This window comes from Zonotrichia leucophrys, chromosome 4, assembly GCF_028769735.1.
Source record: "Zonotrichia leucophrys gambelii isolate GWCS_2022_RI chromosome 4, RI_Zleu_2.0, whole genome shotgun sequence".
NCBI classification, from domain to species: domain Eukaryota; kingdom Metazoa; phylum Chordata; class Aves; order Passeriformes; family Passerellidae; genus Zonotrichia; species Zonotrichia leucophrys.
Window position 1 is genome coordinate 40,654,690 of NC_088173.1, and position 15,896 is coordinate 40,670,585.

Below are 15,896 nucleotides of genomic sequence, written 5' to 3' on the forward strand. Positions count from 1 at the left end.
AGTAACAAAGGTGCTCTTAAGGTGTCAACTATTATCAGACAATTGCTGAAGAAAACATTTGAGTAGTTCAGGATAGACATGTCCCAAGTTGAGCTGAAAAGTGAAGATACCAAGTGAATGTTCTAAAACAGGTGAGCCCAACAAAGCAGTCGAGATATCTTAAATGACCTGGAGTGACCTCACATTTGCTTAACAAATCTCCACTAAGAAGGCAATTCTAGGCAAAAGGAGCTGATGCACATCAGAAATATTGCCACTTACAAACACTTATGAAACATTCCAGTGACTAAAGCTGGTTAAGAATTAACTGCCAGGTTCATTAGCAGCCCCAGGTACCCAAAGGAAGCAAAGGCTTGCTGTATTTGCAGGCATGTGGAACAGCAGCACTGTTCCAAGCCTCTGGCTGTGATTTGGTTATGACACTTAAATCCTGTAATATTTCAGGTCTCTTAGAGAGTAACAGGCCACATATGCCTGTGCCTGTGAAGGGGGGAAGGAAATAACCTGCTCCACTCTCACTTGCATACTTAATAAAACAAAAACTCCAGATGAAGGCAAAATGCATTATACTAAGTTAACCCATTTATACCAACTCCCTACATCCAGTCTAAAGTTCTCTTGAACTTCAGAGCTGTATTAACCTTAAAAATGTGCCATGCTTACCAAAATAACCATTACATACCAGCATACAAACAAGAATTCAGATATCATTGACTCAAATTATCAAATGGCTCATGACCAGAAATATTTCAGGTCACTCTCACTTCTGCAAGTTTATGTTATGATTTCCCTCCTACACAGTGGTGCTCTTTGACAGGCTTTGGCCATTAACAGCTTCAGTACTGTCACCTGCTGAAGTCACACCAGGTCTAAACTGCCCCAAAACCCTAACTTGCTTCCACATTAGCTCCAACAGCTCCTCTCAGCTAGTCAGGATCCAAAGAACAATTTACAGAACAGAACATATGCTCTTCATTAACCACAGAAATTACCAGACATTTTCCTCAAGTGTCTAAACCTTGCCACTTGAAGAAGCAATCTTTGGACTTCTGGGAATAAATCAGTAGTGCCAAACATCACAGAAAACAGAGAAAGTTACTGCTCTTTTGACAGAACAGACAATGTCACATGGCAACAATTTCTAAAAAGCAATTTACATTTTTCCATTTTCTCCTCTCTGGGTCATGAAAAATAATTATGCAATTTACTGTCAGATGCTTCCACATCATCTTGGAAAACAGCAAGAACTGAATGGGATGACTTGAGTTATATTCCCAGCTTCTCTATATCAACTCATGCTGTCAACTCAAACAAATCCATCAAATCATCACCATCCTCCAAGCCTTAGCTTTCTCCTTCCAAAAGATGGAACAGAGGCCTAACTCAAGAAAGCTCTGTAGGGTATGCCAGGCAAAACAAATTCACACAGAATTATCTCAAAACAAATGTGAAGAAAAATATACACCCTCCCTTAAAGAAAACCCTCAACAGAGCATTTGAAAATGTAAAATACATAATCAGAGTTTTACCTCATTTCACTGAATTTATCTTCTACAAAACTGAAGCATTCCTCAAGAATACTCTTCTTAAATTCAAGGTAAGAAACAAAGAAAATATTGTATTCTGCATAGAGACAGATCAGCTAAAGATTAAATTCTGGCCACAAACCACCTGCTAATTCTTAACAAGAAATTCAACTCTTTATGCATTTGGTTTTAACTATCAGCCAACCATCAATTATCACATGAAAACCACATACAGCTACTGGAGGTGACCTTACCTTCACCCTATAGTCTACCCCACCAATCTTTCATTTTTGGCTACATACACTATTATCAGAACCCACCCATCCAGGAAGCTGTCAAATTAGGTTTCCAATCTCATCTGCAAACATAAGCATTTCAGGAAGGACGTTCTAGGAATAATATGCTATGGTAAAAAATAATTACCATTTTAACACTTCCTGTGAGGGAAGTGAGGACAAAAAAAATTGCCAGGGAAAGCAGAAAAGCCAAGGCAGGGTGCAGCTGATGCACAATATGTATGCACATCCATTAGATACACACAGGCACACACACCCCCACACTATGTCATATTAACCCTTTCTAATGGTGATTTGAAACTGATCAACCTTCAAAACACAAATTTGTTTCCAATGACAGGGATCATAATCCAGGTCCATGCATTGGCTAGTTATTATCTGAGCTGCAGTAATGGCTGTGCACAGCAAAATGTAATCTTCCCAAATGTCACAGTAAGTTATGAATATCTGAGCAGCTTAATGCACCTTACTAGCCATGAAGTGTGAGAATGTAATCTTATTACCTTTTTTATGGTTGTATTTTTTTGAATAATGTAGCCTTTGAACTGATGTATAGTCTTTCCCTGCACTTTAGCATGATTTGGTCTCCTGTGTCGCACAGTACATTTTTCAAAATTCTCCAATTCAACGTATTTTAAGTCCTATGCTGAGCTGCATAAACAATCTTTATAGCAACCCACAGGGTGGCATAACGTTTTCTTTCCCCAGCATGTAGAATTAAGTGCAAGCTTATAGGAATGGTTTTAAAGGGCAGCATTCAAATACAGCCTCACAAATTTTGGATTTTGCCAGTTATATCCACCTTCAAATATATATATATATGCTAAAGCAATAGCTCAAGCTTCTCAGTAAATAGTTCTACATTTAGCTGATTGAGAACAGGGAGAATACAGCAATTTTTGAATACACATGCAGAAAGTGTATTTTCCCTCCTCAGGGAATTAAACTGATGAGAAGTCAACATAGTAGCACTAATTTTTAGCATAAAATAGCACTAAAACACTTATAAATAAAACCAAAAAGACAATTTAAACACACTTAACCTTTCTTTGCAATGAAGTGATGTGAGATATGAAAGAAATGCTTCACTGTTTGGGGGAACATCTACTAAACTACTGCATACAGAAAATAGCTCAGAATAAACAGTCAAGCTCCACTTTGCTAAAAGAACATGATCTGGATTATTAATCTAATTTCAATTCTTTCATCCATTAACAGATATAAAACATTTAGAAATCTTGCAAGACAACCCAAGAAAAACTTTTTCCATGACACCAAAAGAAGAAACCAAGCCCAAAATCAGCATTTCTCCTGGATAAGACAAACTGGCTATACTTCGGAGAATTACAGGACTGAATCTTCACATTTTTATCTCAAACTCCCCAAAAAAGTCTTCACTTCTATAGTTTCCTCATCCTTCTGGGTGTTAGATAAGCCACAGATCAAGTACTTGCTTTGTTCCTCAAAGCCAAGATGAAGGGCTTTTAACCAAACTGTGACCTCCCCCTTTTCCTCAAGATTATAATTTTTTAATATCAGAATTGTTTCTCTAGTATGTCCAAAACAAGGAGTATGAACACCTATTCCATGAAGAAAAAAAAATGCAGTCAAACAGGCTGGCTCAATCTCAGTGCATTTTTTTTAAGTTTATGCTTAACAAAAACATGCAAAGCTGGGCATTTATAATATTCTTTGCCTACACTTATTCCTTTCTACCACCAAAGAAATAAACCATCTCCATTGTCCCCTTTCACATATTCAGAAACACATTTCACATATTTAGAGATTCACTGAATTAAGTTGATGGAAAATTATCGATCATCAAAAATAAATGCCAAAGATACGGGAAGCACAAGAATTACAATCTCTCTAGGGTAAGAATCTCATAAGATCATGCATGATTCCAAGCTGGTTAAATTCCAAGGGCACACAATAAATAGGAAAAATTAGCACCATGATACACATTCATGATATGATAAAAAGATGGTTGGGATTTGAAAAGGCTTCTTCAGAACAGAAAATGAAAAACATTGCAAAAGATATTAATTCAGACATACTAATTTCCATGCATTCTTTTCCACCACACCTGGAGGTGAGAATGTTAAAATGTGAGTCCTAAGAAGATTTGGCAGGAAAGCCAAATAGTTTGGATAGTTTGGATAAGTACATCAAATAGTAACATTAGCATGAATGTCAAGTCAGTGGTACAGAGCTTACATCCAGAGAGGTTAATAAGGAGGGCAAGAAAGGGGCGGAAAAAGCCTGGATGGATGTCCCTCTTTTTCTTCATTATAGTGCTATTGTATCAACCATAAAGCACGAGAAAAACCAGAGAAAACACCAAGCACTGTGGGAAGACCCACTCAAGAAAAGGGAGGTCACACCTTCCAGCAAGACACAGATGATTTACAGTCATTTGCTGCCTTGGCTCAAAGTTTAAATAAGTGACACCATGAAGGTGCAAGTGACCAGTGACTCTTCCACAGAAGGAAAGATTCTGCTCCAACCACTTTTGTAAGGAGGAGACTCCTCTTGAATCTTCCTCCAATTTCAGACTTGGTCTCTCCCATTGGAAATAGGTTTCTCCCATTTTCAAACAAAACCAAAGATTACCCAAAAAAACCCCAAACAAACAAACAACCCACCAAAAAAAACACCCCAACAACATCAAAGAACAAACAGGTAATTCTTGCAGAAAATCACAAACTTTTCCTGCTGATACATCAGATTGAAGCCACCAATCCCCACCATCCAGCATTATTGGCACACAGTAACACCACAAAAAAAAAGAATACTAATAGTACTAATCTACCTTGCAAAGGAAAAAGGATGGTAAGAAAGGAAGAAAAAAAATCTCCTTTATTAGCTGCTTTCTCTCTTATTGCCAAGTTCATAACAAAGCCTCCAACTTCATTTACCTGGCAAATGAGAAGTTCATTTTAAACCAGGCATACCAAAAGTGGCATTGCACAATAGCATAGTACCCACTTTAAACTTGATGCTTCTATGGGATTCTGTTCAACATTGTTCTTAACTATAATCAAAGCTGGATCATTCAGGGGAAAACCATTCCCATTGCTTCCCTTCAAAGGGATGTAATATAAATGTTTTGCATTAAAATGAAATTTCTTCAAGCCTGTCTGTCATTTGGAAAACTGCCTAAATGTGAATTCAACAGGCACCCACAAGGTGTTAAGAGCCTACTGCTGCCACCTAATGTTGTATTTGAAACCATTAGCCCGGAATCACACATTTTTAAGACAGTGTCTCAGCACTGTATCATTCTGTTCCTCCTCCACACACCTCTACCAGCAGCTGATATCATCATGCTTCATCACAATGAAGAAAAAAAGCTGTATCTCCAGGATGTAAGGATAAAACTTCCAAACAGCAGAAGAGTTTACATTTAAGCACTGGCTTCTATAAAACCAGAGTTTCATCAACTTCACAAAACCTAACTACAGAGGACATACAATTTACCCAAGAAATTACTGGCAAGTGTCTCCTATCCAGCTCATCTGAGACATAAACCAACTCATTAAAACTTTTCTTTAAAAATGCACTTAGCTATGCATACGTGAAAATTACTCTCTCAGTGAAAATAAATGCAAAAAAAGCAAAATCCTTGACCATGTAGGTACAATACATCTGAAGCATCCTCCTGGTGTATGGGTTTTTCCTTCCCAAGAGAATGGGAGGAGATAAGCAATTTTAAGATACAATTATGCTATAATCAATGATTACTTACCCTAGCTAATAATCTAGTATTTTCACTCTACTTGCAAGCATTTTTATGTCAAATTAGTTCAGTAACACAATTAGTTCAGTTTGTAGTGTGCAGCTGAAGGCCCAGTGAAAACAGAGCAATGCAAGGAAGAATTAGCTCTGTACATTTTTTTTAAACATGGGGGCTGGGGAAACAGGTGTATGAATTTCAAATTTTATATTTGTGTTTAATCTTGTGTTTGTTTTTGTGTTTAATCTACTTTAGAAAGAGCATTAAATAACTTTTAAGTACATATCAAAATCTGAAAATCAGTATCTCGTAAAGGGAGCAACATCAGTTTTAAGTGAAAATATTAGCCAAGTTAAATTCTATCTTACACAAACAGGGAAAAATTTCTACAGTTATCAGTTTGGTATCTGTTCAAAAAGGGATCCTAGTAGAAACAGTTCAAATCAAAACCCCCATGCTTGAACTCAAAACAGCATTCCATGCTAGATGATCTTTATGGTCCTTTCCAACCAAGCCATTCTGGCTCTCTGACACCACCACGCACTGTGCCTCTATTCCAGCAATTCAACCACAGATTCCAAAGACAAAAGGCATAAACAAGTCCAATCTAAGGAATTTTTCTCTTCTCCCAGTCTTTACGGACCCACCAAGAGGTGGGACAGCTGATACACAAAGGATGGCCAAGAACACAAAACACAGTCCCAGGAGCCCACAGTGGCACTGACCAAACTGCAGGTGACACCCAGCAAGCCTGCAGCCATTGGAAAAGTTCAGATGGGGAAACAGCAGACAGGATAAAACTGATTCCCTACCAGATTTTATCTGACACACAAGTATTAAGTGAGTATTAAGGCCTTTTGTCCCTGAGGAAGCTGCACCACTGAGATTTATTTCAAATCCCTGAAAACTAGGAACTAGGAAGTTGAATTTTTGTAAATCAATTTCAAGACTAAATTTCAACATTCTCCAAACAACAGCTAAAGGTGTATTTACAACACATGGCAGTTTCCCTTGTTTGATCTGTATTATGTATCTCAATAGGTATTACCATAGAAAATATCTAAACCCAGATGAAACTCCCATCTTTCCAGTACCTGTATTAACAGCATTAAATTCTGCTTTTGTTTTAATTAACTTTTTTCAGTGCATCTTAACCTATGATCCTGTTTAAGACATAAAAGAAAGATATAACTCTGAGAGATCATTTAATAACATGCAAATTTGTAGCTCCATACAGGAAATGAAATATCCTAAATCTTTACATCACATCAGATTCATATGTGCATTGAAAGCAAATAAATCATTTAAACCATGATACAGAGAACCTTTTTAAATTTGCATTTATCTACAGTAAATACTGCCATGTTCTTTAATAGCTTCCTAGTGCAATCTTAGCAAACTAATGATTTATGGTTTTGACATTTTAAAAATCAGAAATCTGTCATTTTATGACACCCAGTAGAAAGTCTGCTGGAGTTGGAGTTGCATTACTCTGAATTTAAACTCAGATACATGAAGCATAATACATAGCAAAGCACTGCACCAAATATCCATTTCATTATTCCAACACTTCTCTCCCTAGCTACATGTCTAAAAGTTATCTAATGTTTTAACTTGAATTTATTTTTTTTTTTTTAATTTTCATCAAGCAAGATACCTTTCTGTCAGTTCTGGAAATATCACCCATCAGCAAACAAACCCAATCTGCTGTGCACTGAGAACACCACACTCCAGTGACCAAGCTGCACAGGTCTGCGTCATGTCCTACCTTAATCCCTGCCCTCAAGGAGGGCGCCCAAAAGACAACATTTCTAATGCCATGTGAATCACAAACGAGTCCAGAGTGGGGAGCAAACCCTACAGTCAGAATGGCTGTTCAGTGAGTAATTCCCTGCTTGCACCCACTTCCATCAGTCAGGACATTCATGCTGTAAGCAATTTTTTTCTGCCTAGAGGTTAAATCAGACAAAAACCCAACACTGCCCATCACTGAAACCATACCTGAGCAAAAATAGCAGCAGTTCACATGCTTGGCATTTTCTAACATGCTTAGTGTTCCTCATCTAAACAAACTAACAGCCCCCTTTTTTGTTACTTAAATGTAAAATATTACCAGATATATGTTTTCTGTCAACCAAGCTGGTGTGCAAAGCCAGCCACTATATTTCAACAATAAAATATTTTAGGAAGTTTCATTTAAGTATTTATTTTACTTATGATTTTATGAAATATTACATTTATTTCCACTTGGCAAGGGAAATCACTGGTGTAGTAAATCCCTTCCAATTATAAAGAAATACAAACAATTATCGAATTTTTCTTGTGTATGCCACTTACACCAAACAGAAATGCTTCTAAATTTATATAGATATATATCCATAATGAGTAAATAATGTACAAAACACATTAGAGCTACATTAGAGCTACTGAAAATTCCAACTTGCAAGCTAAGAAACTACATTAGAGCTTCTGAAAATTCCAACTTGCAAGCTAAGAAAACTAGAAAGAATGTAAATAATTGCCAAAGAGTCTCCCAGTGCATCCAAAGAGAGGTATCCACCCCCAAGCAACATATGGGACAAGCAAAACATTCTTCCCTCTGGATAATGGGAATACTTTTTGAATCATTACTAAAAAAAAATTAAAATTAGAAAGTTTTTATTTTCTCTTTAAGCCTTTTTAATTCCTATTTTTGATTTTGTTATAATATGATATAGTAGTATAGCAGCATGGATATAATTTACTAATAATAGTATATATTTATTGGGGGTGAAGGATAACCTTTTTTTTTAACTGGCAGTTTGTGCAACCAAAAAGGTTTGAAGACCACTTCCCTAGATGCCAGAGAAGATAATGTGTCCTCATATTTCCCTTCAGATCAGAACCTCTGTCTAGTATTTAACAGTGGGTTGAGGGTAGGAAGCCACCACTCTTTACAGAATCTGAAGTTTGCATCCTGCAAGTCTCATACAAACAATTCTTCACAGAACTTTATAACTTTTGAGTTACATTTCACAGCCCCTTTGTGATAGTTACAAAGTGCATTATTTCCAAAGTGTGTAACAACAGAAGTCTACAAGCAAAAACAAGGTTATGAGTTCATTATAGAAAACATGTTTGAAAGTGTTTTACTAGTCTGTAGAAGCTAGGGAATAACAGCAACAAGTAAAGGAGAAAGGTGAAAGAAACAAAGGAAATTGAAGGAAAGTAACAAACTAGAAGATGTTCCACACATGGAATTGTATACCAACAGCAAATAAACTTGCAAGGGAAATAAATCAAAGCTCAAAAAGCCTAGAAAGAACACAAGATGAAGAGATTAATCAATTTACCTATAAAGCTCTGGCAGGTTTTATCAGATTTGGAAGCCATCATGTTAAACACTTCCTCTCCTACTGGAAGGCACAGCCCCTCCACTGCCATCGCCTTTCGCAGCGCAGCAGGAAAATTCAGCACAACTACCAGGCACCAGGTTACAAATTCCAGCAGAAAACAAGAACCAGCACGTCTGTTTCCATCATTTCTGGCACTGCCTCGATCCAGAACAGCTGGAAAACACCCACCACAGCTGCCTGCTCAGAAGTGGCAGAGTTTGCTGCCATGGCTGCAGCAGGACAGTGATGAGCTGGGATGCAAGGAACACTAAATGACACACTACAGGAAATGCAGCACTCAGCTTGCCTTCTCCCCATTTTTAAAATTTTCTGTAGCTGTGATCAACATGAGAACACCAAGCAGCCAACACTGGCTAGAATAAAGGGTGCTTACAATAAGTAACAGCCTTTTGTTTATTCTTACCAAGTAATAATTGTTGAGGCTTTTTGCTTTCAGATTCTGCCATTCCTTTGTTCAGAGTTTTAAAGAAAATGGATTACTGGAAGCCAGTGTATAGAAATATTGCTAAACCGAAGATTTCTGCTAATCAGGGAAAAAAGTGCCTTTGTGAGAACAGGTACACCAGGAAAGCCTCCACAACTAGACCATTTTTATCTTTATTCCTTTCAATGTGCATAAGGCAATACTTAAAGCAAGGACAGAACTGTGACTCTGACACTTACTGTTTGTTACAAGTGGCTTACATTTCTATGTTTGCAAAACTATTTTAAAGCTTCCCCTCCTCCCTGATTTGCCACAACACTGTTTTTTGGTTGATTGGAGTTTTTTTTTCCTCCTGGTCTAGAAACTACTATTACTCTAAGGCTCGACCCCACACTGATTTCCCTCTTCTCAGCATACAGGCAATGACTGAAACAAACTGTCTCCAAGGAACAAGCATAGCAGTAAACAAGAGAAAAAAATCTCACAAAATCACAACGAAGCAAGGAAGACAAAGACTACACGTGTTGCATATTATCACCATCACCTACAAACACACTCTCCTGTTTACAGTGCTGTGACCAAGGTAATTTCAGTTGTTGAAACTGAAAGCGCTGTAATTGAAATTGGACCTAAAAAGGCAAAAGTGGCCTCAATTAATACAAATCCAAGCTGTTAATTTTAATTTGGCAATCAAATTACCAACAGCAACTGCCACATATTGTTCAGCAAACCTGGCAAGACCCTTCCATTCCCTGCGACCGACTCCTGTTCAGACTGGAGGAAAGTAACTACTGTTAAATAAAATGGGGCTGAATTACTTTTTGAAGCAAACATTCAGCCAGTAAAGCCAGCATTTGCTTAGGCTTGACGTCCTCTATTCTTAACCTTAAAAAGAATTTATTTAAAACACAGAATTCATCAGATTTATAAAAAATTCTGCTAAAGACACAGTATTAATGGAGTTCTCACCATTTTTTCATCAACAGTCACATGTAGCTGCACTTCTAAGGCAAAATGCTTTTTCTGGAATTACTACACCTGCAAGGATTCAAGAATTTAGGAGGATGCTTAAAGCTTGTCCCACACAAAAAAACCGTGAATCAAAACTAAATTATTACCCACAAGTGATAATCCATATAAGCTGAAAAAGGCTACATCCCAATAATGTATGAGTTTGTGACACAGTGTTCCTTAGAACACTCTTTTCCCCATGAAAAGTGTGATTAAGTGAACAATAAATCTTGCCTCAGTGAGACAGTGAAGGAAAGAACATCTGCCACTATGAAAAGCTACTCAACTTGAACACAAAGAAAGCATCATTATCAAAGGAGAGGTCAATGCCATCAAGACAAACAACAGCATAATCTTTTCAGAAAAAATCTCTCTCATTCCATATCCAAATTATTGTCCCTTTTTTTCTGTAGTGTCAACAGCCACTGTTAACTAATAAACATAATTTCCCTCTAATTCTGTAACTAGTAAAGCATCACAATAATAAAACCAAAAGTAACCATCTTCCTAGTTTCTTAAAATCTCTCTCCTATATGAATTTATTTACTCAAACAAGTCTCAAAGAAAGTATAAAACATCTATTATAGTCATGGATTCTGGGGCTGCAAAGGTAACTACAGATTTTACAGATAAAAGAACTTTTGGAAATCACACAGGATTTCAATATTTTTTCATATAAACAAATAAACAGAAACTAACTATCTTTAAGTAAATAATTTTGATTTAAACTCTAAACGTGGAGATTTGGTGAAGCTTCTCTCAGAGGAGCTATTTTGTTCTCTTCCCTTCTACTGGCACGTTATCTCTAGCAATGAAGTTTTGCCAAGCAAATCTGGCACTATGAAGATTTACACATGCATTCCTCAAGGTTTATCAAATCAAGTTCTCAGTAACAGCATTTCCTTCAGCTTTCCATGCACATAAATATTTACTTATACGAGAAAGAGATTTCCCAATGCAACAACAGAAGTGATTGCCACAAAAACTATGAAACAAGAAACAAGTTTCAAGACAACAACCAAATCAACAGTATAAACTGTGTTCACTTAGGTGTGAAGCCAAAGACCAGCACCAGTATCTGGTATCTGCAGTGGGGTAAGGGAGTATGCCATGAAATTCATGGACACATATGCCTTTAAAAGGAAGACAGAAAACCCTGACAACAACAATAGCCTTTAATCTCAGGCTTTCCTTTTCCTTTCAGCCCACACATTACCCTTTGTTCCAGTGTAACTTGGAGAACAAAACCCAAAGAGCATTACTATCTACCACCTGCCCTAGCAGCAGCACTGTGGGCACACACGCACACTCCTGCACAGCTCACCACACTTGTCTGAGTGGAAAGGCACTTTTAAAGTGGCAGCTATGAGATGGTGAGATTAAAGCACCATTAACATTATACCAACTTCATTTACACACTGATCTGTAGTGTTGGCCTTTTTCTGTCAGATTAAGTCATATGGCTCCGTTCCAAAGCTCCAGTGTCCTTACAGCATGCACATTTCTCTGTAAGGCCACCAGTTACTCTCTGTAGTGGGTTGACCCTGGCTGGATGCCAGACACGCACCAAAGCCTCTCCATCACTCCCCTGCACAGCTGGAGAGGAGAGGGAAAATAGAACTAAGGGCTCCTAAGCTGAGATAAGGACAGAGGGAGATCACTCACCAAACTGTCACGGGCAAAGCAGACTCAAAGGCATCAATTGCATTTATTACTAACAAAATCAGAGCACTATAATGAGAAGTAAGATCAAACTTAAAAACACCTTTCCCCCACCCGTCCCTCCTTCCCAGCTCTATTTCTCCCCACCACAGGCACAGGGAAACAGGGAATGGGGTTCTTCTCCACCCCTGTAGTCCCCCCAGCTACCAAAACCTGCCCACAAACACAATACATCCTCACATTCTTCCAACTTATATTTCTCTACCCCTCCCTTAATTTTGCAATCAAGTCGAGTTCACAGTAGCTGTGGTTTTTCCACTCATTCTGTTTCTGCACAGAAAATGTTATGCTAAAAAACCAATCATTTCATCAGTATTTTCTTGTTGTTTGGAATTCAGAAAACTCCTCCTAAAGCCAAGATAAATGCAAAAGGAAGTTTCCTGAAGCTTCCTAGGTTTTTAAGTCACTAGGCATCACAGAATTGTTAGAGTTGGGAGGGACCTCTGGAGATCACCCAGTCCAATCCCCTGCCAAAGCAGAGTCACCTGCAGCAGGTGACACAGGAACATGTCCAGGAGGATTCTGAGTTACTCCAGAGAGGGAAACTCCATGACCTCCATGGGCAGCCTGTTCCAGGGCTCTGCCACCTCAGAGTAAGGAAGCTTTTCCTCATGTTGAGTTGGGACTTCTGAGTTTAGGGCCACTGCTCCTCATCCTGTCATTGGACACAACTGAAAAGAGCCTGGCACCATCCTCTTGGCTCCTGCCTTTGTGGTATTTTCACACATTGAAGAGATCCCCTCTCAGCCTGCTCTTCTTCAGACTAAACAGGCCCAGCTTCTGCAGTACCTCCTCATTAGAGAGATGCTCTGGAGCCCTCACCATCATCTTCATCCATCCATCAGATAAGCTGGCACAAAACCACAAATATTTTATGACAGTGGTAATCCTGTCAAGATTATCATCGCACATTTTTTCTAAACAAAATCAAACAGGGATGGTTTACATGGTTACAAACAAACCTACAAACAACTTGGGGTATTCTGCACACAAAATAAACTCAAGTACACCTAGCCAGCTCTGCTACCTGTGCTGGTTATTCCACACAAGTGAACAGCACAAGCTCATATGCAGTTAGATTGCAACGTGAAGCATACAGAGTAACTGAAAAAAGAAATCACTTCGCACGTCACATGTGGTCAAACCCACAAGGAGATTTTTTTTCCTTTTTTAAAAATACTGATAAAAGAATACTGTACTAGCAGGGAGGGGTACAGATTGCAGAAAATAAGTTCAAAGAAAAATGTGAACCTCATTCACTCACACACTGTTCAAGTTGTAAGCAAAACTACAAGGTTTCTAAGCAGGTTTCCTAAAAAGAGTCATTTTATATGGATGATGTAAACAGGGTGTAGTACATGAAAACTGCTATCACCAGTATACTATGAAACTCCTGACTTTATATTCATGTTTGTTTTCCCCATTATAATAACTCATTCAAACTTTATTATGAAAATATTCTCTACTGGACTATGATAAAAAGAACATTCACTCCTACTTCACACATTTCTCAGAAGCCACAGTCGCTTGTGAGGCTGTAGCAAGGTGGGAGTTGGTCTCTTTTCCCAAGTAACAAGCAATGGGACAAAACACAATGGTCCCAAAGTTGTGCCAGGAGGTTTATATTGGGTACTAGGAAAAATTACTTCACAAAAAGTGCTGTTAAGCACTGGAAGAAGCCACCCAGGGCAGGTTGAATCTCCAGCCCTGGAGCCATTTAAAAGATGTGCAGATGTGGCACATGGGTACATGGTTTAGTGGTGGGCTTGGCAGTGCTGGGTTAATGGTCAAACTTAATGATCTTAAGGGTCTTTTCTAACCTTAATGATTCTGTGTATTCTAAACAGTTAGAAAATTCTGCCATTCAATTTTGGCTGGGTTTTTTTTATATTTCTAACTCATGAAAAGCATTATTTAATTGCCAGTGAAAGACTCCAAATCACTTATTCTACACCTGCTTAACCTGATCCCTCCAAATACTAAACAGGATTGAAGTCAAACACAAGTCTGATGCCTTCTCTGCTTGTCAAGACAAGAACCCATTAATGCTGACAGCTGAGTACAGGCAGGGTACTTGGAATAGCTGACAGCTGCTGTGTTAAGGAGTAAAAAAATATTAAATTTCAGAATACTGCCCTCAAAAATAGTTATTTCACTATAGTAATAATTAATTTTAAATATTTGATTAAGAAAATAATGATAATTTGTTGCAACTGGGATAACACTATTTCACAACTTGTGAACAGGATGCAACTGCTTACTCCAAAACCTACCTTCATCTAAACTACAAGATATTATATGCATTGTTTGTTTCAAATCATACAACTATAGAAGAAAAAGCAGTTCTTAGTGTAAAACAAAACTCACACAAGTGCTTCAGCAATCATTTCAGTGTACAGCAGTTTTCTTAATGTAAAACAAACAGCAAGTATAAAATACATGTTTTGATTCTGACAAAACTTGTGGTTTAAGCTTTATTCTTAACAAATTTAAGACTTGTACCATCAGCTCAGTAAAGAGCAACTTATTCAGAAAATCTATTTATTATGGATTCAAGATTACTTATAGGAAGCTTTCTGCTTGTTTGTTTCACAATTTTCTTTTTTCCACTTGTAAGAAAATGTCCATAAAAACAACCTTGCTTCTAAGCTGTGGGGTATTCCAAGCTGTAAAACACTCATTTCCTGAGAGACACAACTGCTGTCTTTTTAGAATTATTATTAAAAGATCTCTACCTCTCTTTACACTCTCATATGACAATGAAAATAATGATTTCTGGGGAACTGCACTTAAACTTAATTCTCTGAAAATGTACTCTCTCTGAATTGTTCAATATGAGATTTGCACTGTGAGAAATAGCACTATCTGATGAGAAATGAGTTTTTCTGGGCCATGAAATACAAACACTTTTTGGAATGAAACAATTCTTATAGACGTCACTTTCAAGAATTGTCAAAGGTTCAAAATTTGTGTTTTCATCGTATGAGATGTAGGCCCACATTCTCCTCATTTGTACTGGCCCTACTTCCAGCTGAGCTATTTTTTTCTGACACCAACACAACAATCTCCAGGATTTATTTTGTAGTCTATCTTGACTTCTTCCATAATCAGCAGCTTCCCTGAAGCACTGCAGCATTATTTCTTGTTAAATGAAACATTCCAAAACAGGGCAGGAAAACCCACAAAGAAGTGAAGGAGAAAACAACAACAGATCTGAAGGCACAAAGAAGAAGGAATTTTTTTTTAAGGGGCAATAAACAGAATGAGAATTACAGACTATCATCTCAGTGAAACAGTATGCTGAGAAGACTAAATCTGAGAGGAAGCTCCCCAGGTTCCTCAGAAAGAGGGCAAGGTTGCAGGACACAGAGGGGTTTGTTTCAAGGGAGCAATGCTGGAGTCTAAGAAGGAAAAACAAGTACTGTTTCTGTAATATATTATCCTGTATTGTAGAAATATGTACAGAAATCATATTCTGCTTGTACCTGTCCCTGGTTTCATCTGCTGCATATATTTCTTCTCCTAGTTTCATTCAGCTTTTCCATAAATATTCTTGCTGAAATCTCCTCTGTATAAGTTTTTTTGCACAGTGTGGACTAGGGTTAAAAAACGATTTGTTGTTACCTTGCCTTTTCATTCTTAAGCTTTACCTGATCTTCATTTACCACTTACTCACATACATTATCACAGAATCTCAGAAGGGTTTGGGTTGGAAGGGGTTCCAATCTAATTTAGTTCCAAGCCCCCTGCCATGGGCAGGGCCACCATCTGCCAGACCACGTTGCT

At 37.8% G+C, this 15,896-nt stretch overlaps 1 protein-coding gene across 2 annotated transcripts in view; it reads right to left on the reverse strand.

Moving 5' to 3' along the window:
- Positions 1-15,896, reverse strand: part of LRBA (LPS responsive beige-like anchor protein) — a 369,174-nt gene that overhangs the window by 328,436 nt on the left and 24,842 nt on the right. The gene's annotated exons all lie outside the window — the stretch shown is intronic.